This window comes from Bubalus kerabau, chromosome 13 (assembly GCF_029407905.1).
Source record: "Bubalus kerabau isolate K-KA32 ecotype Philippines breed swamp buffalo chromosome 13, PCC_UOA_SB_1v2, whole genome shotgun sequence".
NCBI classification, from domain to species: domain Eukaryota; kingdom Metazoa; phylum Chordata; class Mammalia; order Artiodactyla; family Bovidae; genus Bubalus; species Bubalus kerabau.
This window is the reverse complement of record NC_073636.1, coordinates 36625765-36652265: the sequence shown is the minus strand read 5'-3', so window position 1 is coordinate 36652265 and position 26501 is coordinate 36625765. Positions and strand designations below refer to the sequence as shown.

General features: G+C 42.0%; 1 protein-coding gene and 1 long non-coding RNA gene across 5 annotated transcripts in view; one reads left to right on the top strand and one right to left on the bottom strand.

The window, feature by feature from the left end:
- Window positions 1-9385, bottom strand: part of MPP7 (MAGUK p55 scaffold protein 7) — a 222762-nt gene extending 213377 nt beyond the window's left edge. For 3 of the 4 annotated variants that reach the window (XM_055544021.1, XM_055544023.1, XM_055544024.1), the window contains exon 1: window positions 8922-9234. The gene's annotated coding sequence lies outside the window, so the exon portion shown is untranslated. The other variant, XM_055544022.1, reaches the window with a different exon arrangement.
- Window positions 9386-9681: 296 nt separating this feature from the next.
- LOC129625536 (uncharacterized) lies at window positions 9682-20055 on the top strand. The gene is made up of 3 exons (XR_008701521.1): window positions 9682-9860; window positions 18566-18875; window positions 19784-20055. It is a non-coding gene; the product is annotated as an uncharacterized LOC129625536 (long non-coding RNA).
- The last annotated feature ends 6446 nt before the right edge of the window (window positions 20056-26501 follow it).

Genomic DNA, 26501 nt, shown 5'->3' with positions numbered 1-26501 from the left:
TTGAAAGCATCACAACAGGTTACTACCTGTTATAACTCTTTTTAATTATGATGATGTCACCAAGCAAATATTTTTTGATACACAGACACAGGACATTTCTTGCAGGTTTCTTTGTGATTATCTCCATCTTAAAAGAGGAAAATCAGCCAAGTAATAGCATGCTTACAGATGCGCTTACGCTGTCAAGAGAGAAAAATGGGCCCCTCCGTACAGGTCTGGAATTGCCAACCTCAGAAATGTTTGCTTTCCTAGTGTTACTAAGCTTTCTTTCGCTGGGAAGAAATACAGCCCTGCTGAGCCAAGATGTAGCAAGTCCCTGCTTCTAAGAAGATCACTTTGGGAGGAAGAGAAGAGGCTGGATCTGGTTCAGCACCCCAAGGAGACAGAGCAGAATGAGGGGCTGGCGCTCAGCTACGCTGGAGGTGTCAGGAGCCAGCTCTTTGCTCTCAGGATCCAGGAACTCTGGGGCTCCTCAAGAACCTTTCAGGACATCCATGACATTAAAAATATGTGACAACGTTAAGAGGCTGTGCCTTTAAATAAAATAAATAAAATTACCTGTTTGAAACTGCAAGCCAGTAAATACTAATAGATACAACCCATGCAAACAAAAACATCCTTAATAATTTTTAAGAGTGTGAAGCATACTGTGACCAAAGGTCTGAAAACTGCAGCTGTGAGAACTGAGGTCAAGGCCATGCATCTTCAAAGGAGCTATCAGAGGTGACTTTGATTTCTCCTTCAAAGGAAGCACCAAAAGTTGGCAGCCCAGCAGGAGCAAGTGGACAGAGCACTTTTAACTCCACGTGGTTAAAAGTCAAGATAGTGAAAATGAGCAGGAGACTGGCATCCAGGGTCCCAGTAATGTTCTGTGTCTTCACCCAAGTGCTGGTTACACAGTGTGTCTGCTTTGTGAAAATTCAGTGACCTGCACACTTAGCACAGTTGCATTACATATTTCTAGGTACCTGGTGTATGCATTTCTCTAGGTATATCTTGAATAAATTTTTTAAAATTCACAGTTTAAGATGCAGAACAACTTCTGGTTTGTCCTAAGGGGAGTCATTATACACAACTTACTTTGGAAGCGCCTGATGAAAACAATCAAATATTTAACTTAAAAATTTTAATTTAAAAGCCTCAATACAGACAACCATAACTTTTCTGGGTTAAGAGCTATATACCATCTAGGTTGGATTCCTTGCCAAGATCAGGAACAGAATTCTATGCTTACCTCTCGCATTTTTTAAACTGCAACAATGAAGTCATAATTTCTTAATGAAATCAAATACAACTGTAAAAAATGAAATCTCCCAACTAAAGGCAAAACTAAGGCCGGATTCCCTCTAGGGTGTTAAAGTGATCAAGTGGCCTCTATCTCTGCTAATCTTCACTCATCACCACAAGTCTAGACAAATGTAGTGTGGAGACCAAACACAGAGAGCAAGGTGGTGAGAAGCGGAAGGAAAAGACACACGGCCATTATGTAAAGATGAAATAATCACCTTCATAGAACACCCAAAAGAAAAAGTAGCCGTTAAAATACAACAGACTCAGCACAATTGCTACGCCTGCAAAAAAGGTTAAATATAGACAGGTTAGCTAACTGACTTACATCAATACATACAGACACATCTGTATCAACAGGATTCCCTCCACAAGGGAGAAAAAATGGGGAGAAGAGGAGTCAAAAGTGTCATTCACACAGAAACGAAAACTGATATACCTAGGAATTAATCCAACAAAGAAGACAGAACATGGAGAAATGAAAACTGTATTGAAAAACCATAAATATCTTTTCCTTTTTTCTTTTTAACTGGAGTACAGCTGCTGTACAATGTTGTGCTGGTTTCTGCCGTACAACGTGAATCAGCCGTAAGTACACCTGTGTACCCTCCTTGCTGAGCCTCCTTCCACCCCATCCCACCCCTCTAGGCTGTCACAGAGCACCAGGCTGAGCTCCCTTTTTACACAGCAGTTTCCCACCAGCCACCTAATTTACACATATGTCAATGCTACTCTCTCAGTTCCGTTCTCTATCTATTATTGCGCTACAAATAGGTCTCTCTGATACGTGGTTTCAACCACGGCTCTAGGTCAGTATCACCAGAGACCCTTTTTAAAAATTCAACTGCGGAGCTCCACTCCCTAGAGATTCAGTTGATCTGGGTTAAACAGGCATGTCTCTAACTATCCAGTTAATTCTAACATAAAGCCAGAGTTGAAAACCACCACCTTAAATAATTTTGAAGACGCACAGATGGGACTCTGTAAATAAGTTGTAATAGCGAAAATAAAAACAAAAATCAGTGTGGAACTGCAACAAACTAGAAACCCACCTTTGTTAACTAAGAATGGAGAAATATGTCCTAAACAAGACCCGGTAGGTGGAATAAATGGATGGATCAAATTGTAAAAAAATTAAGATTCTGTTCAATAAAAAAAACGACACGCAAAAAAAGACTAAGAAAATATTTGCACCGTTTAAAATCTAATAGAGATTAACATTGAGAATATACAAAAAAAAAAAAAACCTCCTGTAATTTAAGGCTGAAACATGTGAAGATAAAGAAACCCAACGCAAAGAACATGTCAATGCCAATTCACAAAAGGCAAAACCCACACACCTAAGAAGCATCTGACAGGATACTTAACTGTACTAGTAAACAGAGAATTGCCAATCAGAACAGTAACATATGTGCCCAAGATTGCTCCATCTGTGAAATCAGATTGGAAAAAATTATAAGGTCAGAAATGACCAAATGCTAGCAAGAACGCGGGGAGTAGGAGCAAGCCACAGCCAGCCCAGGTAATAACGTGGCAGAACTCAATGAAATTACATTTATGCCCAGGAGAGAGTGCTGATGTGGGGAGGGGGAAAACACAATAAAACAACATGAGTGGCTCTGCCTGGACCCGTATTGATAGAGGACCAGTAACTCCAGTCTGCACCCTCAGCTGGGGAGGGTCCCAGTCCCGACGACCTCATACACTCCATCACAGTATGTAGCAAGTCCAGTCCGCACACACTAGACACTGTGCCCCACGTTGGGGACACAGCAGTGAAGACCAGATCCCTACCCTCAGAACTGACATCCAATGAAGGAAACGTAAAGAGGAAACAGATAAAATTATGGTAAGCATGTGACAACTGCTACAACGGAAATAAACGGGTGACTGTGCCAGGAAGTGATGGCCTGCGGGGCTGGGGGTTGGGGGACGTCCGCCAGAGAGAGGTGGGCTCTTGGTGATGGGGGCGGGGGGCGAGGGAGGGAGCCAGGTGTCCAGCAGCTGGTGTGGGACTTCCATGAATGCCTCCAGGGCATCAATGGCAGTCACCCCTCCCAAGGGGAGCCTGCAGGTATTCAAAAGATGACTTCTCTCCTGCAATGAATGCCCAAAAGCCACCTTTAAGACGCCTGCTCTATAAAGTGTGGACTACGATGATTATAGCTAAACTCCAGTATATTCTGACCAAAGAGTTCAATCTTTTAAGGCGGGGGAAAAAAACATACTACCAATGTGAATATTCTACGTCCCTAAAAAAGGTTTCTTAAACTTACTAGGATCCACAAACAGCTCCTTCATTCATTAAACAGAAGTCAAGCATTCATATATCTCTCCCACAGCACACTGCAGGGAAATGAGAATACATGTAAATGTTTCTGTCCTTAAGGAACATACTTCAACTTACAAGATTCAGGATCCTATGTATTTCATTCACTAATTGATTTGTATGACTAAAAGCCAGCATTTACAGCATGCTTATAACCCTCCAGGCACTGTCGTATATGAGTTTTCACATACATTCAAGGTCACGTGATACTCTCAACACCATAATACTACATTATTTCCATTTTAGAAATGAAAACCAGAGGTAAGAAATTTGCCTGTTGTCAAAGAAAGTACTAAGTAGCAGAGCAGGGATTCAAAGCCAGATCTTTCAAAAGTCAAAAGTCTGGGTTCTTCACCACTACATTTACATTCCCCCTGGAATCATGTCAGTGGATTTCGAAGTGTGGTCCTGGACCAGAAGCATTGCCAGCCATCACCCTGGAACCTATTAGCAATGTGTATTCGCAGGGCCTATTCCCAGACCTGAGAACTTAGAAACTGTGAGAATGAAGCAGCCGCTGGAATTTTAACAATCCCTCCCCACAGTGATTCTGAGACATGGTAAAGTTTAAGAACCTCAGCTTAAAGTTTTTATACTCAACTTTGTATATGTTAAAAATGAAATGATATCATTTTGAAAATTCCAAAATAAGAAATTTTGATCCTATTTAAAAATACTCTAAACAGATAAAAATGATATTAATTCCTCTCCTCACTGCCCACAGCCCAACATTTCCTCCCCCTAAACACTGTACCCTGATGAAATTGTCTAAAAAACAGTCAACTCTGATGGGCCTTACTGGGAACTAAATTCAAAACATGGAAAGAGCACAGAGGTCGAAAAAGAATCTTCTCAAGTCAAATCACAAGCCATATTAGGAAGAGGAGAAAAAATGGTTTCTATATCAGCTGTAGAAACTTCCTAAGTCTTGGTCCATGGCTCCATAAACGATTTTATCTTTGGCTCGACTCCAAATTTTTACAGCATCATTTCCACAAACTTCCAAGTGCCAGAAAAAGAAGTTATAACTCTCAGAAGTATTTGATTCTCAAGATTCAAACTGCTTTAAGTACACATACAGAGGCACTGTCTTGCAAACAGCAAGTTTTTAATCCTGAGTAAAGCTGATCAGAGACTTTTGCCACATGTACACATACACGTGTACTTGCTCAGTCGTATTTGACTTTTTGTGACCCCATGGACTGCAGCCCACCAAGCTCTTCTCTCCATGGAATTTTCCAGGCAAGAATACTGGAGCAGGTTGCCATTTCCTCCTCCAAGGGCTCTTCCTGACCCAGGGATCGAACCTGCGTCTCCTGTGTCTCCTTCACTGGCAGGCAATTCTTTACCAATGAGCCACCTGGGAAGCCCCTTTTCCGATATACACATACAAACTACAGCAAAAGCTCTACGCTGCTGCTAAGTCACTTCAGTAGTGTCCGACCATGTGAGACCCGATAGACAGCCCACCAGGCTCTGCTGTCCCTGGGATTCTCCAGGCAAGAACACTGGGAGTGGGTTGCCGTTTCCTTTTCCAATGCATGAAAGTGAAAAGTGAAAGGGAAGTCACTCAGTCGTTTCTGACTCTTCACGACCCTATGGACTGCAGCCTATCAGGCTCCTCCATCCACGGGATTTTCCAGGCAAGAGTACTGGAATGGGTGCCATTGCCTTCTCCATATTCAAGGCTACCTATTTCTAATAAAGCCTGTTTCCAGAGGGAGTAGAAGAACATTATCAAAAATAAGTATATTAGAGGAGGGAGGAGAAGGGGATGACAGAGGATGAGATGGTTGGATTGGCATCACTGACTCAATGGACACAAGTTTGAATAAACTCTGGGAATTGGTGATGGACAGGGAGGCCTGGTGTGCTGCAGTCCATGAGGTCGCAGAGTCAGACACAACTGAGCGACTGAACTGAACCATAATTTTAGAACCTAACATACACCAAATAATTCTTTTAAGCTGTTCACTTATATACAAAAGTCATTTATTTTACCAACTTCAGGATTCTGCTTATTTTACATAAATTTGAAGACGGAAGCGTTAAGTGGCCCAAGCCTGGCCCTGGGACCGCTATAATCCTGACTGAGAATGCTCAGACTTGATTTTGTGGGCTCAGGTGCAGAGAACTCCAGGAAGCCCACGCTCGGGCAGCTTTCTCATCTCCCCGGTTGCTTACAACCACCCACCCTCTGTGCCCCAGCCCACACTCTCCCAAGAGCTGGCAGCTCTGCTAGGAGCTTCCCTCCTAGAAAGAGCGTCACCAACTTATTTCCCCTTCCCAAAAAACCATCAAATCCCTTGACGACCAGAACTACTTCCAAGAAATTATACCAAATTACCAAAGCTCTCCTGCCCATGTAAAGTCAGTGGAACTGAATTATACAGACACATAGCACCCGCCAAAGACCTTCCCACTTGAGTGCTCATCTTGCCTTTTAAAAGTCCAGTGTTTTCTGCAACACCTCACAAAATGCAATCACCCTAACTAATCCTTCTTCTCCACTACCATTTCTATACCTGGTGTGGCATTATCAAAGCAGCAGCTATGTTTTCTCATCTCCCTCCTGTAACAATTAGTGAGCAGCAATTAACCAATAACTAGCAAGCCAACAGTTCCTGCCTTCCAGGGGAGAAAGCTCCTCTCTCTTTCCTACTTGAAGCTGATAATCATGTTTTTCTAAAAGAATAGAAAGATTTATTAAGTGAGCATTCAAGGAAAAAGCAAAAAAACAGTTTTACATGCCTGGAAAAAAACTGTTTACGTGTTTGTTCATAGGAGGCATAAAACCACACTCAAATAGCTCATCATAGTTCACATAAGATTTAAACAAAACACAAACCATTAAAAACAAACAGGTTCAAGTGTATAGAAATAAAGACCAATAAACTGACGCTGTTCCAGGTACCTGTCTACAGCAAGAACCAGTTTTCTCACAGGTTATTTCTAAAATTACTAACAGCTTCCTTTACTTTAAATTCACCTGCCATGTCCTTCCAATTAATCTCCTTTAATAAAGCTGACTTAAATCACTCATTGCAAAATTCTGTCTGAACTTCAGTGATGACAGCTGTGTACGTTTGTATCTTTGTCAGTGAAATGCTTATTTAAAAAAAAAACAAACCTGAAATCTGCAGCAAATAGCACCCGGTGCACCATCTAGTGGAAGTACTGTAATGTTGTAATTAAATCTTTTTTGAAGGGTAGAAACCCTTATCACAGGGGGCTATGATCCCTAAGCAAAAATACAGGTAAATACTCTACAAGGCTTCCCTGGTGGCTCAGCGGTAAAGAATCCACCTGCAATGCAGGACAGTAGGGTTCAATCCCTGGGTTGGGAAGATTCCCTGGAGAAGGAAATGGTAATCAAACCCAGTATTCTTGAATGGAAAATCCCATGGACAGAGGAACCTGGCAGGCTACAGTTCATGGGATCACAAAGAGTCGGACACGACTTAGCAACTAAACCACCACCACTCTGCAAACAGAATAAATCTTTTTCCAACTTCCCACATCACAAGGCAAGAGATGCTTATCAAAAGAAAGCTCACTTTCTGTACAAATCAGCAGATGATAAAGGTTTCTTTATGAAATGTTCTGCTTGGGTGCTAGAAATTTTAATTTGACCAAAAGAGTAAAAATTAAGTAAAGATATTGAGTGCAAAAAAGAACAAATGAGTAAACAGAATCAGAACTGGACTAACAAGGCCTGTGTTAAGGATGCCTTACTTAACAAGTAAGTTATTTCAAAATGTACATGTTCCACCCAGCAGAGCACCTGCCATGAATACAAGGGGTTACTTCATGATCAAATAGTTCCATTCAGTAATAAATAAGGCATTTCCATGTTCCTGATGACTAATAAATTTAACATAACCTAACAACTCCCTAGGATTCCCCACGCCTTGGCATTATTCAAGGAGTCCCTCCCATCCATCCAACTAAACCTACTTGCCATTAATCCTCGAACTCCCTTGTGTTACTCTGATCAAAGGAAAGAGGATTTTACATGTTTGACACTTCTAAATTTATAGCAAAAACTTCCTGCAAAAAAAAAATCATAACCAAAATGTATTACCCTTCATTCTTATTTGCCTTATGAATATTAACTAATTCAACTGAATTCAGAAAACACTACTCAAGCCCAATGCTGAGCCAGAGATGCAAACAAAGAAAACATTTTCTAATGTGGAAAACCTCCCAAAACTTAAAATAGAGATTTTTCACTAGGTTAAAATAGAGATGGCACCTCTAGGTTTTCTTGCCTGTGTGAAAAATGACCTTTCTGGTGAAATTCAAACTATCTTAGCAACCTAGAAGAAAAAAAAGCCTAAGAGAATATTTCACTTGGAAATAACCATCTCCGCCTCTGACTGGTGTGCATGTGAACCAAACCGGCATGCAGAGAAGCTTGATTGACAGCAAGAATCTTCTGGATCCTGCATTAAACCCCTTAACAGGTGTATAAGAGCAGAAGTCAAGTGACCTGGGGCAGAATTCCCTTCATCTCTAGGGCCTTGAGTTTGTGTACCTGCAAAATGGGCGTGGGGTGCACTACCTGCTTCCGGAGAGTTAAGAGAATACTAATATTGATGGAGTGCGGTGAGCTGCTCAATTAAAAGACCTAAATGCAGTGCACCTGGAAGGGAGGACCGTTGCGAGAGTCCTCCCTGTGCCATTTCTACTCAAACTCGTGACCTTCATTTCACTTGTGAACAAATGGAAAGTGAGAAAAGGCTTTTAAGCACGTCAGAGAAAAGGTAACATCAATCAAGGTGCTTCATTAGAGGTGAATCACATCACTGCAGTCAACTGCTTAGGATTTGTCTGCAGAGTACTACTGCCTGGGTAGCAGGTGCAGCCCCCTAAAACCTAAAGCCCAGAGACTATGTTTAGAAAGGCTTTTTAATTATTATAATTATTCGAATGATAACGTTTAAAGAAATAAGAATCGCAATTCAACACCCACCCATGGAGAGAGGCAAAAAAAAAAAAAAAAATCCCACCCCCACCATCTTCCACACCAGCTCGGCATCCTCGCCTCACCCCAACCGCCCGGCCCCCACTGCAGCCCAGACAAAGGTGAGTCACACTGCTGGGTCTGCTTGTCACGGAAGAAAAAGCCCCAAGTAAGTTCACGTTAGAGGCTACTTTGAATTTCAAAATAATAAATAAGAAGTAAATCGTGTGCCTGGGTAAACGCAGTGCAAAGCGCCGTTTCCAGGAATGTGTAACTCACACCATCTAAGTGCAGATACCTTTCTCGCTTAAAAAAATAAAAAGCCGCCGGGCTGCTCACCGCTTATCAGCAGGTCCTTCTCCCCGGAGCCCGGCTGACTCAACTCCGCGTTTCCCTCCACCTGCACATCCCCCGCCCCGCCGGACCGGCCGCCGCCCCGAGTCCCGCCGCGTCCGGGACTCCGGGGGTCCCGCCCCCACCGCCTGCCAGGTGCAGCGGCCGCGGATCCCGGCGGAGGCGCCCGAGGCGGGCCGGAGTCTCCGGGAGACGCGGCCCGATCGGCCCGTGGCTGCGTCGGGAGAGCAGGGAGCTGGCCCGCCGCCCACCCCGCGCTCGGGCTCGGGCTCGGGCTCGGACACGCGCTGCAGCCCTGGCGCCCCTTACCTGCTCCGAGCGGCCGTGGCCGCGGGAGGAGCGCTCTCTCAGGCGTCGGCAGCCTGGGGCTGAAGTACGGAGGCTTCGGCCGTGGCCGCCGCTAAGGACAATCAGCAGCCTGCGGGTTTCGGCACCGCGGCGGCAGGCGCAGGACTCCGGAGCCGGGAACCCGGCCCCCCCACCCCGGCTCCAGCCACGAGTCTCCGCCTTGGCCCCCGCCCGCGGAGGGGCGGAGCCGCGGCCGGAGGGGCGGGGCGGGAAAGCTCCGCCCACGGGGCGAGAGCACGGCGGGTGCCGTATAAGAGGCACCTGATGATTGGTTGCGATAGGAGTGGGTGTCTCCGATTTGGAGACAGGCTCATCAGCAGCGCTTCTCTCATTGGTCAGTACAAGAAAACAAAGCTGAGTCCTGATTGGTGGCAGCCCTGTAACGCCTCTCCCTCTATGCCAATCATGGAAGCCCCGCCTCCTCCCGCTCCGCCCCGCTCCGCTCCCAGGTGGCTGCGGTACTCGCGGTCTTCTACAAGAGGTACCTCCTTGAAAAGAACCCGGGGTACCCAGGTTCCTTTGCTGGAAGTGAGCTTTCCTGTTCCACCGAGAGTCTTTGATTTCCGTATGAACTTGGTGAATAACAGCTAATCTTCAGCATCGCCTGGAGTTAGAGCGATCTCTTGGGTATTTTTTTTTTAATGCTGCATAAGATTTAGAAAGAAATTGACATGCAAAGAAAAGGCATGCAGTGTTTTCACCCTTGGCAAGATTATGCTGGAGTGTTTTTTTAATTACCTTTCCCTGTTCCGTATTAACGTGTAATTACTTTTATAATTAGAAAAAAATTAATAGAAAATGAATAAGGTGCAGAGAATGGTAAAGGCAAACTTTGACGGTATCCGGGGGCTAATACTTCGACAACAGAAGAAAATAAACGCAACACCTGATGGCCATCAAAAATGTATAATACGATCTGGTATCGGCCCCCTTCAGTTGTCTTATAGAACTTGATAAATACCCTTTCCATATAACTACTATTTACCCAATACACAGTGTACAATGAATTACACTGTAAACAGATTTATAGCAAGAACTGAGAATCCAAAGTACAAAATAAAGCTTTAATCAAAAAAAGTAGGCTACAGAAAGAAATTTAGACGATAAATTGGAAAAGTCAGCTAATGCAAATTTAAGAAAGAGAGGAATGACAGCCCTCAGAGATGAGAGAACTTTGAAGATTGAAGGCAGAGGGGGGTGGAGGGAGTGGAGATGAAGACCAGTGACCTGAAATTAGAGTCATCTGAGCTCTCAGACTGCATCAGCCCCTGTTGAAAGGCAGTGAAGCGGATCTCACCTGGAGACCACACTTGCTTAACACTCTAGCCGCTTTCCTCTTGTTTGTTCTCTTTGTCATTCCCACGAGGTTCTGAAATAGGCTATTTGAAGTGAAGCACTTCATCCAAAGGGCTTCCCAGGTGGCTCAGTGGTAAAGACTCTGCCTGCCGATGCAGGAGACACGAGATGGATAGGTAATGGCAAGCCACTCTGTTATTCTTGCCTGGAAAATCCCATGGACTGAGAAGCATGGCCGGCTACAGTCCATAGGGTCGTAAAGAGTGGGATACAACTGAGCACACACCCACACTTCATCCAACAATTCTGCAAATTTTATAGTATTGAGAAGAAATGGAGTTCAACAAAAGTTAAACATAAGGAAAGAATGTTAGGATAAACATGAACTGAAAGAGTCATTAGGACAGGAGTCCTAATACAAAGAATGAGACCAACCTTTTTTTCTGTCATTTCTAGAGAATAAAGCTCTTTGGAGGACACAGTAACCTCATTACCTACAAAGATATTTCTTTACAAAACTCTTGTAATAAAAGGAATTCTAAATGATAGTCTGAAAATGTGTCCCACAGTATTCTGAGAAACTAACTTACTGTTGAGATCTAGTTATGTTTAGAAGAAGAAGGAGGGTGGGCAGAGAAGGGCTTAAATTGCTTGGTATGAACAAATTGGGAGGAAAACTTTCCAAAAAGTGTATTCCACAATAACACCTAAGATTCTGTCACTAAAATTCTTTCTTTGGGATTAAATAATTTATATCAAAGATTATTCTTTTATTCACTAACTCACCAAACAGGTAATCAATATGAATTACCAAGTATTAGTTCCTGCCAGGGCCTGGCACTCTGCTAAGTATAGTCTTGAACAAGACAATATGGAAGCTATTCATCAGCCAGGGAAGACAGACAACGAACCACTGAACAGATGAAGTTACAGAAAGGGATCAGAGCAAAGAAGAAAACAGAGACTTGAGAGATGAAGGAGTGACTTTAATTTGGGAAAGGATAGAGAGAAATACTCTAAGGCGAAATGCTCTACAAGAAATGATAACATTTGTGTTGCCACCTAAATAAGAAACCCTATCTCTGCAAAGTTCTAAGACTATGGCCTTCCTGGTGGGGGAAACAGCAGGGCAGAGGCCCTAAGCGAGGAAGAGAAGTGACATGCTGGAAAAACAGAAAGAAGGCCAGGTGGCTAGGCTCATGCAAGAAGGGTGGAGGTACCTGGCAGGGCAGAGAGGGCAGCATGGTCTGGGAGGCAATGATTAGAAGTCTTTAAAAAAATAAAATAGAAGTCTTTATTCTGTTGCATGGATTCCTGATATTTTTTTCTTTCCCGTCTGTCATTGTTTTTGTGTATTTGGATCAATACCTCAAGCATTCATTGAAAGGTAGGCCTTCTCTCCATTTCCCCAGGTGGGCCATGTTCTTTCAGAGAGGGGCAAAGGAGACTTCTTTCTATTTAGTTGCTAATGTTGGAATAAAATCATTAAGTGTTTAAATGGGCATTCATTCACTAAGTCAGTCTATCCAACAAATCTATGAAGAACATACTGTTTGCCAAGACAGACTGGGCATAAGACAAAGACCCCGGTGGATCCACCAGCAAACAAGTTTTGTACCAATGATAAGGAGACCCAGGGACCTGTGGGAACAGAATCCTGAAGGTTCTAAGGACATGGTCCTGAAGGAAATGAGGAGTCACTAAATCAGGAGCCATCCCAGTGAAGAGGGACAAGGTTCTAGATCCAGGGAGCAACAGGCAGGAAGAAGGGACTCTAATGTGAAGACTTAGAGACTGTTGTGTAAAAAATCAGTTCTCTGCACCTCACAGGCTGGCCTTGCATGGATGGCTCCAGAGGTGGAAAGAAAAATGCAATGAGTAAAAAGCTTCAGAAGGCAAGGGAGCTGACAGGGTATGAGAATTAATATACTGATCACTGTTTCACATCATCTCCTTCATTTCTTCAACAAAAGTCATTAAAGATAGTGGATACCCACTTGTCACTATGATGTTCTTTTTTGGGATAGTAATGGGTTAAGAGTGCTAATCCTATTTGAGCAGAATTAGGACAGAGCTGAAGCCCTTGAGGTAGAGATCCATGCTTCTAGTTGCAGCCATTCCCTGTGCTGGTTGGCAAGCTTTCTCTTTATCAGTTCAAGTTACAATTAGCAGATATCCATAAAGGAGGACACCCAGCACATGCCACAGGGAGCCAGTGAGAGGAAAGGCTGGAGAATGGCATAGACTCTCAGCATGGCTGGTTGATGGCACAACAAAAGATGAAGTAACTAAGAAATAAAAAATGCAGTCTTTACAATGTCTGACATAGTGCTTCAAAGTCACTGAAAAAGTAATCCCTGTACCCTAATAATAGAGTTCAAAATTAATTATAAAGATAGGAGGGGTGCCTTATACAATCCAAATATAAGCAAAAATAAGCCAGTCTCCAAGAGCCTGAGAGCTTCCCAGATGGCACTAATGATAAAGAACATGGCTGCCAATGCAGGAGACATAAGAGACACAGGTTTGATCCCTGGGTTGGGAATATCCCCTAGAAGAGGGCATGGCAACCCTCTCCAGTATTCTTGCCTGGAGAATCCCATGGACAGAGGAGCCTGGAGGGCTACAGTCCATGGGGTCACAAAGAGTCAGACATGACTGAAGGAACTTAGCCCAAAAGCACGCCAAGAGCCCAGGAGCCAGAAACTAAAAAGTCGTGAGGAAGTCACATGAAGTTTTCTCTGTCTTCAGACCTGCCTCTCTCTACATTTCTGCTCTGTTCTTCTTCTGGGAAAATTGTCTTCCACAAAACCAGTCCCTGGTGCCAAAAAGGTTGGGGTCTGCTGGTAATATCTCTTAAAGAAGAGGGGTGAAAAATGTCATCATGATATGTGGGTGAAAGAACCTTGATTACCAATGACCCCATGAACACCTCTGTACAAACCTGTATGTGGGCCTCAGCATGGTATGTCACCATTGTTAACAGTAAGGACCTCTGGGATGATGAGACCTGTTAATTGCTTAAATGCTGGTGTGCTTACTTGAGAAGCCTCAGGCTTTATGTGGTCTCAGATGTGCCTGTAATGCACATCTGTCTGACTGACACACACACACACATACACTTAACATTTCTCATATCCAATCAAATATGTCTCCATCCTCCCAAGTTTACTCTTCAATCCATGGCATTTGAAGTTAGGATAAGAAAATCATTCTTTAATTGCATTTGGCATTTTTGAGAAAGACCAAAGTTCTTTCTGCTGTGATTATAAAGAGAGAACAATGATAAAAGTACCCCCAAATGAGTCTTCTTACTATTTAGCTATAGTCACTGTACAAGGACAGCCCCTAAGGAATAGTGATTACCTTCATTTTGTAATATTTGCTTATGATTGGAGTAAGCATTTACATTGAGAAAGGAACCCATTGATAGAAAAGTTGAGAAAAGTAGAGAGTGAAGTGAGTTACTCAGAATTTGTATTTAATTATCAGTCATCTTTGTACTTACCTCGCTGAGGTCACAAGGGAGGATCGCCTGCTGAATCACTGTCGCTCTACTTAACATCCCCTGGAGACTACGATCCACCATCCTTCATTAACTCGTGCTGACCTGGAAAGCCGATGCTTCCTGATCAAGCCACTTGGAAACTGACGCCTTCTTATATATAGAAAATTAAGAAATGTGTAAGGAGAAGCCATAGCAGAATTGTTGTTATTTAGTCATTAACTCTTTAGGACCCCATGGACTATAGCCCAACAGGCTCCTCTGTCCATGGTTTCCCAAGCAAGAATACTGGAGTGGGTTGCCACTTCCTTCTCCAGGGCATCTTCCTGACCCAGGGGTTGAACCTGTGTCTCCTGCATCTGCAGGCACACAGGTGGCTCTTTCCCACTGAGCCACCAGGGAAGCCCCCATAGCAGAATAGAAAGCCATGAAAGCTGCAGGAAAAGAAACAACTTGCGACTGTGCACACCCACACAGAGGGTTCACCCAAGACTCCAGTGCACTGCCCACAAAGATGGTGCTTTAGGAGATTCTCCTAAATTTAGCATTCTTGCTTCACTGCCTCTGTTTTCTTAACTCACGCAGTTTTCTAATGACTATTCCTTTATCCCTGAATTCCCTCTCCCAAGTAAAGAGCAGGCCACCAAGGAACTTAATAGATAAGTCTCTGATGTATAAGCTTAAATTCTAAGGTTAAAAAAGAAACCATGTAAGCAAAAGAGTTTATAAAGACACCCTAAGTAATAATAAATTTGAGATTACACACCTGACTGATATCATCTTAGCCAGGTGATCAAGGCCAACATCAACAGTGATAAGTCATGTTGACAGTGTGTGTGGTCTTTCTTCTCAGAACCCTGAATCCCAGTCTGATCATGGGGGGAAATATCAGACAAATCCCAGCATGGGACATTCCACAAAATAGTTAACCAGTGTACTCCTCAAAACTGTCAAGATCATCAAAAACAAGACAAGTCTGAGACAGTCACAGCCAAGAGAAGGTTAATGAGACATAACAAGTAGATGTCATATGGTAGCTCAAATGGAATCCTGGAAGAGAAAAAGGACACCATGTAAAACTAAGGAGATCTGAATAAAATACAGATTTTGGTTAATCACAATGTATCAATATTAGTTCATTAATTGTGATAAATGTGCTATATTGCTAAAAGGGAAAATTAGGTGCAGGGTGTATATGGGAACTCTCTGTACCATCTGTGGAATTTTTCAGTAAGGCTAAAACTGCTTTAAAAATGTTTACTGATGAGAACCTACTATAGAGCACAGGGAACTCATTGCTCTGTGATGACCTAAAATGGGAAGGAAATCCAAAAAAGGGGGAATATAGTTGATTCTCTTTGCTGTACAGCAGAAACTAATACAACCATTATAAAGCAACTATACTCCAATAAAAATTAATTTTAAAAAGCAAAGTTTATTTTTAAGAGATTATGTATATGTGCATGCTCAGTCGTGTCTGACTCTATGACCCCACGGACTGTAGCCCACCAGGTTCCTCTGTCCATGGGATTCTCCAGGCACAAATACTGAAGTTGATTGCCATTTCCTCCTCCAGGGGATATTCCCATCCTAGAGATTGAATCTGTGTCTCCTGCATTGGCAGGAGGATTCTTTACCACTGACCCACCTGAGAAGCCGATACATGTATATGTATTCTGTATATTAGCTGATAAAGTCAATATCCTAAAACTTCAAGGCCAGACATTCCAAAACAAAGCAGCAGCATCCTTGCTATTTGCAATTGCCATTTTACATGCTAGCAAAACTCTTCTGTTGATTACAAAACTTTATGAAATCAAGATTCATAAAAACTGACTTCTGAAAAAAAAATACGATGTCGTCCCCCAGCACTCAAGACTTCTAAGTACAATTCCTTAACTTTTTAAAAAACTATTTTAAGAAAGTCTACAAGGGCTCGTGGTGATGGAAACCATGGAAGTGTTGCCACATTGATACAGAGGCAGGGAGACCAGGGTGATGGAGACCCCCAAGGAGAGGCTTGGGATCATCAACGGTTGAAGGAAGGAAGGGCTGTCACGCCAACCTCCGCCAACCCATTGGCGCCTTGGCAGAGATTAGGAAAAGACATCCCTCCTTGAGATGCTTCATTTCCATTTGCTGGAAATTTGCTGCAATGTGCTGCTTTTGGTAAGACAAGACACTTCAGTGCCACCTGCCAAGAATAACAAAAGTTGCAAACGTGTGATGCCCACGTTTGCCTGTGTGTTGCCCAAGCCACACGACCATATGCTGTCACTCTGAGTGCCTCTGTTATGACAACGTGTCATCTATTTAGAGCCGTGGCAAGCTTGCATTCACTTTCATGCCTCCTTGTATATAATTCTCCCAACAGAGTGGGCATTCTGTCACAGGTAATCGTCATTTTGTTTACCTTGGATTGAAATAAAGAATCCAGCTCTTGCACTGAGCCTATAATTGCAATGCCTTTAACCATAACAATGGGGATAACAACATTCGTGGTGCCGAGGTGTTAGGATCTTTAAGTGGGAAAACACATCAAAGCACTGTGTGCGGGACTTCACCGATCTTGAGTCTCTCCTGGGATACCCAGTTCCTTCTTCCCTACATGGCTCGCCTACCAAGTTGGGATTCTCTGTTGAAAGGTCACAGGATGTTCACGCGAAGGTGCTTTCAGATACAAAGTCCTCGGACTTCCCTGGTGGTCCAGTGGTTGGGAATCTGCCTTCCAGTACAGGGGATATGGGTTCAGCAGGCAGATTCCACATGCCCCAGCGTAACTAGGCCCGTGAGCTGCAGCTGCTGAGCACACTGCCCTGAGCCCATGCTCTGCAAGGAGACAAGCCCCCACAGTGAGAAGTCTGTGCACCCCAACCAACCCCCGCTAGACGCCTTGCACACAGCAACGAAGACCCAGCACAGCCACAATAAAAAGGAAATAATAAATAAATAAAAAATTTTAAAGATACACAGTCCTCCATCTCTGAGCGCAGGGACATGAAATAGTGTCTTTTTCTCAAGTGTCTTTTTTTCACTTCCCTGCTTAAGTGACACCAAACCCAGATAAACACCATCTGCTGTAGACAATGTGTTTTTAAAACTGTATTTCATGAAGCAGGTTATGACTCATAAGTTTATAAATAAATAGATAAATGTATTTATAAAAATAAATTAAAATAAATTTACTTAAAAATTTATTTTAAAGTTATAAACTTATTAACTAAAGAAACAGTTTCTAAATATAGCATGATGAAGCTTTAGAAATCCCTTTCGAAGACATTTTTCCTTGAAAAAGTTTTGCTGGCTTTATTTATTTACTCAGAATGAGATCGTGTGTTCTAAATTAGCTGCATTATGAATTACATTTGGTTACACGGAAGTAACCTGGTGGCTCAGTTGGTAAAGAATCTGCCTGCAATACGGAAGACCTGGGTTCAATCCATGGGTTGGGAAGATCCCCTGGAAAAGGGAAAGGCTACCCACTCCAGTATTCTGGCCTGGAGAATTCCATGGACTATATAGAGTCGGACACGACTGAGCAACTTGCACTTACTTCACTCACACAGAAATAATTAAGGACCTGAATTCAGAGAGGGTATTTAAATATTTGAAAATTGAAGACGCCATTCATAAAACGTCACATTTATCCACCCAAATTAACCTTATGGTGCCCTTCTTTGCCTCAGGAGGGAAAATGCTCTGCTGAAAGTTCTGTGAGGACGCTGTGTTTACTTCTTCCAGTCACACCTGGGATGGGTCTACTAAGGAGTCACTTAGTGTCTCTGGAGGAGTAAAGTGTGAGAGATCAGCACAAATGGGAGGAAGAGAAATTAATTGGGGGGGGGGGGGCAGAGGGGCTTGGAGGAGGAACTTCCTTTGGAATTCCCTATGGTTAAAGTGTTCAAGGCAGGAATACGAATGTAAGTTTGGAGAAAAATGAGGATTCCAGCTGGAGCAGAAAATTTTGGTCTGGAAGAATTGGACAACCATGGAATAACCCAGATTGCCAGGCTGAGAGATTTGGATCAATTTTGAAAGCCAAAAGAAATTGCTAAAGCTTTTTTGCATGTGAGGAAAATGGTATTTTAGGAAAATTAATCTGGTAGAGGAAAAAAGACTATTTCAAAGTAAAATCATTGAAATTACTTTTATTTTTTACAAGACTAATAAGAAAGAGGAACCTTACAATAAGCCTACTTAAAAAATGAATACAACTATTGAAGTTACCAATTGCTTACAGATAAAGGAGCTGGTCATATTGAAATTATTGCAAATTCTTTTCATACCCTTTTTGCCTTATGTGCTCTTAGTATTCAGGGTGGGGTCCAAGTCTTTGCTTCACAGTTGTGGATGTATAGTTGTATTTTATTCAGTAATTTAAAATAATTATTTCATTTCCATTAATTTCTATTTCAGATCATCTGTTTCCACATGTTCAATTTCTAATGTGTCTTTTGGGGTGTGTGTGTGTGTTCTACAGTGGTCCGTTGCAAGGGAAGGACCTGGGAATGGCCCTAGGTACAGCTCATCCCCGTCACTGTAACCGGATGTAATCATGGGAACAGAGAGCTCCCTGAGCATCCTGCATCCCAGAGGGAGAGGCTGGCCCTGGGATCCCCTCAGAGCCAGTGCCCATCCTGAAACACTCTGCTCAGAGAAGCTTCCTTCCCACGGAGGACCAAGAAGTTCACCACTCCCAGACCTATACCCATCCTGAACTTGGATCTGGAAGGTTTCAAACCGTAATGATGCTGATCAAATTCAGAAAAAAGAGCTAATGTTTCAAACATGTAAGCAATTTTCTATCCCACAAAAGAGAGAGACCAGAATATATCTTTGGAGCAGACTGTTTTGGAAAACCAGTAAAAGGTTAATTACAGGTCTGAAAATAGATACCAAATGAAAAAGATCTTTTCATGCCAGTGCTCTGTACATCTAAATTGCTCCATGTCAAATAAAAGTAATAGTGAATACCTTTTAAATACCTTACCTGGATTCTGGCATTCAGTCCTCACAATAAACACGGGGGATATATATTATTATCTCTATTTTTTAGATGAGAAAACGGAGGCTAGTTCAATTATGTTAATTACCCCCATTATTATTACTATTATTTTGGCCACACCACATGGCTTGTGGAATCTTAGTTCCCTGACCAAGGATTGAACCCACACCCTCAGCAGTGAAAGCTTGGAGTCCTAACCACTGGACTGCCTGGGAATTCTCAATTACCCAAATTTAGATAATTGATAATTGGCACAGCTGGCAGTTAAACTGTCTGCCATGTGTCAAAGTCAAAACCCTCAACTGTCACTCTTAACCTTCAGATTAAGTTTTCTCTATAAAATTGTTTTTTAAAGAATTTATTTAGACTGCAGTATGTCTGCAAGCCATGACTAGCAAAACTGGAATCTGGACATTTGTTAAACAGATACCTGTCAACTGTCTACTATGTGCCAGATACATGTTAGGTTCTGGGGATACACAGTGAACAAAACAGAAAGACAGTCCCTGCCTTCATTAGCATATGTTCCAGCAGATGATAATGGCTATATTTACCTCTTAGCAGTTATTGTGAGAATTAAATGAGATAATAATATTGAACAAATATATCATGATTATTATGTGCCAGGAATGACTGTAAGTACTCAGCACATGTATTAATTCAAGGAGTCTTTGCTTTTTCTTGGCTGTCTAGTGGAGCCTACCAGGGATGGGACCCAAGAGAAACAGAATCTGCCTGCCAGTGCAGGGGACACAGTTTTGATCCCTGATCTGGAAGATCCCACATGCCTCACAGCAGCTAGGCCCATGAGCCACAACCACTGAAGCCTGAGTGTCCTACCGCCCGCGCTCCATAACAAGAGAAGCCACCGCAATGAGAAGCCCATGCCCCACAACTAAAGGGTAGCCTCCCACCCCACAGCTAGGGAAAAGCCGAGCAGCAATGAAAACCCAGCACAGCCAGAAATAAATAATTTTTAAAAGAGAGAAACAAAATATATTGAGACTGTTGCTGACACAATAAAAATTATATGATAATCAAAGTGGGTTTTTTTCTTTCTTAACACATTAAATAATAAGATCCAGTGATGTGCTTAATGATACCAAAACTTTGAAAAACTAATGGGCCAGATGTAACTAATTCCCCCATTCAAGTTCACATGCATTCATGGGTTTATAGACCCCAGGATTAATTTAATCATCATCATAACCCTCTGAAGTAGGTATTATCATTTTTATTCCTTCTTGTAGATGAGAGAGCTGAAGCTCAGGGAGATGACATGACTTGTCCACGGCTCCTAAGTGATGGAGCTGACATGTGGCTCCACAGCCTGTGTTCTTAACAACCACATAGAGTGATTTTAGGTGAAGGTTTGCCTCATGGACAGGGTCAATACCATTGGCTGGTAGTTGAAAGGAGTCATTGAATAAGTGGTAGAAGCAATTAGTAATAAAATATGACTGGGGGTGAGGAATAGTTTGGATCAATATTAAGAAAATCCTTAAAGGGAAAATCCGCTGTGTAGGGATGAAGTCCACATAGGACACAGCCGACCTTGACCCTCTAAGTCTCAAAGGCTTGTCCTAACCCAGTGCTGTCTGGCTGCGAGCATCCATTCTAGAGCTGGACACCAAAGACTTTGGGGGATGTGATGATGCATAAAAATGTTCTTGGGTCGATGAAAATCTATTATTTTCATTTGTATAATCCCATATTAATTACTGGGATTTTTTTTCTGCACTTCTAGTAGGTACTGTCACCAAAAGACCCTAGGACCTAAAGCAGTCTGGCAGAATGAAAAGAACTCTGTTTATCTTGCAGAGAAGGGGGGTGGCTTTCCTCCGTGCTGTCGTCTGGAAACGTGAAAGGTCAGAGGTGCAGAGACAGGGTAGGTCCTCCAGGCACCTTATAAATAGTCATTGAATTGAAAGGTGTTGAAAGGTAAAGAAACTTACACTTCTCCAAATGGTGACAGGCCACACCTCAGTTGCAATTTTTTAAATGAAAAAGACCAACAAAAGAGTCCAGATCATTAGCAAGGCTTTCCTGGGGTGTGGGGTGACAGCCTCCGCAGCTCACAGGAATGCTCACTCCTAGAGAACCGTGAGAGCGCCCTGCCTGAGGCTGTCAGAGCAGAGTGAGACAAGTTCTTCTTCCCCATAAGTCTGCTCTGGATGTTTTTCTAATGTCTGTCCACAGCATATTTTTTACTGTGACAAGGCACTCAGTTCCTTAACATTCATCTGGCGCACTGATCCCAGAAACAAGGCAGAAAATGTGATGGGGCGGGGTGGCAGGGGTGGTCCTTATCCCACCATGATGGTAAAGACCAGGGGATTTACCAGGCGCTTTGTAAACCCCAGTTCCAGCTCTCCCTACAAACTTCAGCACTAACAGTACAAAAGGGAGTTAAGTGCTGGTTGGTAGCCACTAAGCCCAGCATTCAGCCCTGAGGACCATGAGTATCAACTAACAGCAGAGGACCAACAAGGCTGGAGATGCTAGAGTGTCTCACACATTCCTCTCCAGGTCACCAGCCTGGACTAGGGGAAAGAGTACATGTGACTGGCTGCTCTGAAAAATACCGTCGTGAACCTTCACAGAGAAAACCAGATGGCTCCAAGCCGGCAGTAAAAATAGCTCATCGTGCAGCACAGCCCAAACTAGGAGCAAGGCAGCGCCTTAGGGCCACTCAGGTTTTGATTTCAACTTGCCAAAAAGGTTAAAAACTGTTTTAATTCATCTGGGAGAAAATCCCTTGGAAAGACACCTTAAAAATACAAGTGTTCTACATTTTACCTGGCTTAGTTCATATTCATTTGACTGTCATCAGCAGGAGAACGAAAAATATCTGCAGCTAGAAAAAAAAAAATTTGTCCTTCTTGTTTGACCATAATAAGGAAATCTGGCAGATCAGCGTAGTAACTCAGTAAAAAATTTCTCTAATACTATGAAAAGGCTAGGATAAAGAGAACTAAAAACTTGTGTTTTATATTTCATGATTTTTAAAGACTCAGATTTACAGATTCACTGGAGCCCTAATTTGTTTATTTCGTTATTTATTTGACAGAAGCAGTTTAACCCATTTCCCATTGTTCCAGTGAGGTTTCTATTTTTACCAATGGGGGTGAATCACACTTGACTATTTAGGGACATGTTTAGAACATGGTTTTTCAAGTCAAGACCCAAGTGAAACTTTGATTCCCAGACCAGAGCCTAGAAGCTCAGCACAGGGCAGCCATTGTGCCCTGGCCTGGTGTTGGCTGATTGTGTTGCACAGAATAGAGGTGATTGGAAGAGCTCCATGGACCAAAAATAACTCAGATAATAACTCCTTATAAGATAAGAGGAAATAAATGGCACTTGGCTTGGGGTTCCCTCCGTCCCCCTGACCTGGTGAACAAGAAAATGCCTTTGTATCTTTCAGTTGTTGACATTGACGTGGTCTCTGTCCACATTCAATGACAGTAAAGACGTGCTTGTCCTCACACACACTGTTGTTCTGTCCTGGGAACCATGAATGCTTTTCTTATTTGGCTTCAACTTCTAGGGCCTCATTAATAGAATAGACTCTTGATGCCTGCTTAATAAAAAAATGTCATCTCTGTTGGATCTACTTTTGAATTTTTAAATAAAAGATAAAAATAAGTAAAACTGATTAGAACTTTCACTTACATGCAATAAAGAGGTTCAGTGTTCAAATTCACATTTTCAGAAGTATAGAATAATTGTTCTTGAAGGCCTATTTTATAGTTTTTAAAAGTATAAACTCCTTAAAACTGAACATTATTCCTAGTGCTCCTCTTTTCCAGTCAGGCAGAATTTTAATGTGACATGGATGAAGTCTGTAAGTTTATAAAGTCTTGGTAGGATTCTCAGGTTTTTCTCTTTGAATGTCAGAAGTTTACTCACAGTCATTCCTGAAAAATATAAAAATAAAAATGCTTCCACCTTGAGATTTTTCCTTAACTACATTTTGATTAAAAGTTGATTTCTATTCCAAATAGAGAAACTCATAGTTCTGATCTTATTTTTCTACTGAAAAGAAGGAAGGTTTATATGCTTTCTCCTCCATTGGAAGACTTCCATAATTATAAACATTTTGACCAATTTTTTTTAATACCTCATAGTTCTATTTTTAGCTTTTACGTTTTCTATAGAGCTGGAATTTATTTTGGTACAAAGAATAAAGTATAAACCCAGTTCTGTATAATGGCTTTCCATTTGTCCAAATACAATGTAGCACTGATTTGAAATATTTTTTTTATACTAAACTTTTATGTATACTGGACTCTGTGTTCTTTTCCATTACTGTATTTATTTTAATTACCACAGTTTTAACCAGTGTATTTTTTATGTTACCACACCATTTTAACCACTGTAGTGTATCATATTTTATATTTATTATACCATATGTTAAAATGTATTATAAAGGGATACTGTTCATTTTTTCTATTCTTTTCCAAAATGACCCTGGCTACTCCTTGAACCTATTAATAATCTATAGCCTAATCTAAGTCATCTGGCCTGCTCCATCTCCTCCAATTGATTGGGATATCTATCAATTTAGATAATACTCAGCCTTGAATCGGAGAAGGCAATGGCACCCTACTCCAGTACTCTTGCCTGGAAAATCCCATGGATGGAGGAGCCTGGTAAGCTGCAGTCCATGGGGTCGCTAAGAGTCAGACACGACTTCACTTTCACTTTTCACTTTCATGCATTGGAGAAGGAAATGGCAACCCACTCCAGTATTCTTGCCTGGAGAATCCCAGGGACGGGGGAGCCTGGTAGGCTGCCGTCTCTGGGGTCGCACAGAGTCGGACACGACTGAAGCGACTTAGCAGCAGCAGCAGCAGCCTTGAATACTGCCTTGAGCTGAATCATAAAGTAATTCAGTATTCCTTGAATACTTCCTCCTTAAGTTTATTCCTAAGTGCTTCACATTTTTGGTTTGTTGTTGTGACTGGGTGAACACTGTCTCTCTTACTTGATATTTTCATCTTCTTTTCTGAGTTTAGAAAAGTTTTTTGTGTATTACTTTTAAAACCAACCAGTTTGCTATATTCTTTTACTATATCTAATTGTTTTTCAGTTGCAAAACTCTTTAATAGATAATGCATAATTGGATCACATTTGTACTTTAAATCACCAAAATGTAGCATCTGAAATAATGAAGTTTTGCTGTAACTGAGGGCATGCACACATCTATACAACTTTTTTGCTTTCGTAGCTGTACTGATTTGAACCTTGACCAACAAGAACAAAATAAATATAAAGGATTACAGCCCACTCTCAATCCATTGGCTAAAATACTCTGGTCATAAGCACTTTCTCCCCTTCTCTCTATTAGGGGTTGTTTTGCTTTTGTACAATGGGAAGAGTGATAACTCTTTTCTCCCTACTTTGAGGTGATATGAGGATAAATGAGACAAGAAGCCAGGTGTTGTGAATAGTTTCCCAACAGATGCCACATTGCATCCACCAAACACATCTGCTAGTGCTCACCAATGAGGATACTATCTGTGGGTTTTAGTGTTGATAAGAGTGGAGTAGCTTGTACTGCACTGGCCTTACTTTTGATATAGCAATTATAAACTCTGAAATAATTTTTTAATGGTTTGAAGGCACTGGGGAGAAGCCAGGTGAAAGCTTCAGGGTATAAAGGTGGCTGGAAGTCAAGAAGAAAGCTGTGGACTTACTGGACTGAGGGATAGAAGGAGAGTGGCATGGCTGAGTGGTTGGATATTGATGGTGGAAATCCTGGAACAAAGGGAGCCATGAAGGAGGAAGCCCCAGAGTCTAAATATAAACCCTCTCAAACCCTCTAATGACTCAGTGCATACACTGGGTGGACTGCAAAATGTCTTCAGAAAACAAAAGACAGTTGAACAGAGATTCTAGCCATTCCCACCAAAAATCAAACGAAGTACAGAATTTTGAAACCTACTGAATTAGAGGAGTTTGGTAGACATTGCAGAGTTTGTTTGTTTGTTTTTTTGAAACCATAGAAGGGCTCTCCCTGACAAGTAGATGCTATGTCCCAGGATTGAGGGATTCACCCCAGGAGTAAGAGCAAAACACAAACAGACATGCCCTAAATAATCAAGACTCCACAAGTTAAAATAGATCACTCAGTAATGTAACTGCCTGCAATTACAAGAGTCAACACTCTTCAGGGAATATAAGAAATTCTAAAGTGTCTGCAATGTGTCATCTATAATGCCCTGTATACCATTAAAATTACTATATATGTAAAGAACCGGGGGAATGTAATCCATACTTAAAAGAAAAATCAGTCAGTAGAAATATATTCTGAATGACTAAGATGTTGGAATTAGCAGGCTTGAATTTTAAAGCAGATATTATAAGTTCCAAAATATAAAGGGTAAGATGGTCATAATGGGTGAGAATGGAGATGGAGATAAAGAATCTCAGAAAAGAAGTGGAAACTATATTTTAAACAGAAGAAGGGGAGGGAAGGAAAAGGGGAAGAAGAGCCCAAATGAAACTAGAGCTGACAAGTATACTATCTGGAATGAAGAAAGCTTCCTGGGTAGGTTTCACTGCCAATGAAAAAGAAAGGGTCTGTGAATCTGAACACAAATCACTAGAAATTAACCAGCTTTAGAAAGAAAGAACACACCTGAAGAACAAAGAGAAAAAGGATCCAAAAAAAGGTCAGGGAAAAAGGTATAACTGGGTATCTCTTGAGGACCTCATCCAGATGCAGGATTTGATCAATTCAATTGGGTTTCTAGATTCCACACAGCTGGAAAACTATCATTCATGGCTCCAGTGAGCTCTCTTAGAACTGCTTCCAAAAGACCTGATTTCATGGAAGAAGAGGTTAATTTAGGCAATATCTCTGCTTCTTCCCAGGCCCATGATCCCAGCATTATCCTTGTTGATCTAATGGAAACTATCCTGAAGTTTTCCCCTTTCAAACTGAAGGAAAATGTGCTTGGAAGCATCAGTCGGTTTTTCAGAGGCAGTCTTTGATTTTATGAATAAAACAACCCTTGACTTTCCCATTAAGGTAGGGTACTCTACCAAAATGTATTGAATGAATGATTGCACAACCTGAAAGAAAAAGAACATGGGGACCAAGAGGGTTACTGAGAAAGTGGGTCATGTTCACTGACTCGGTAGGAGCCAAGCACGACCAGAAGAAAACAGATGAACTGAGCAGAAAAGTCAAAGGTTTTTTAAGTGGAGGCTTCAAGGAGATCGAAGAATAGATGTAGTTGGAATAAAGAACTGGAGAGGGAAAGGCTCTGCTCAAAGAGTGAGCATAAGATTGGAGAGGCAATCTGTTTCTGGGGGGGGTGACAAGATGTAGAACTATCCACCCAGTCCCAGACGCCTCAGATGAAAATAGCACATCCGTGCAGACCCAGAAGGGGAGCTC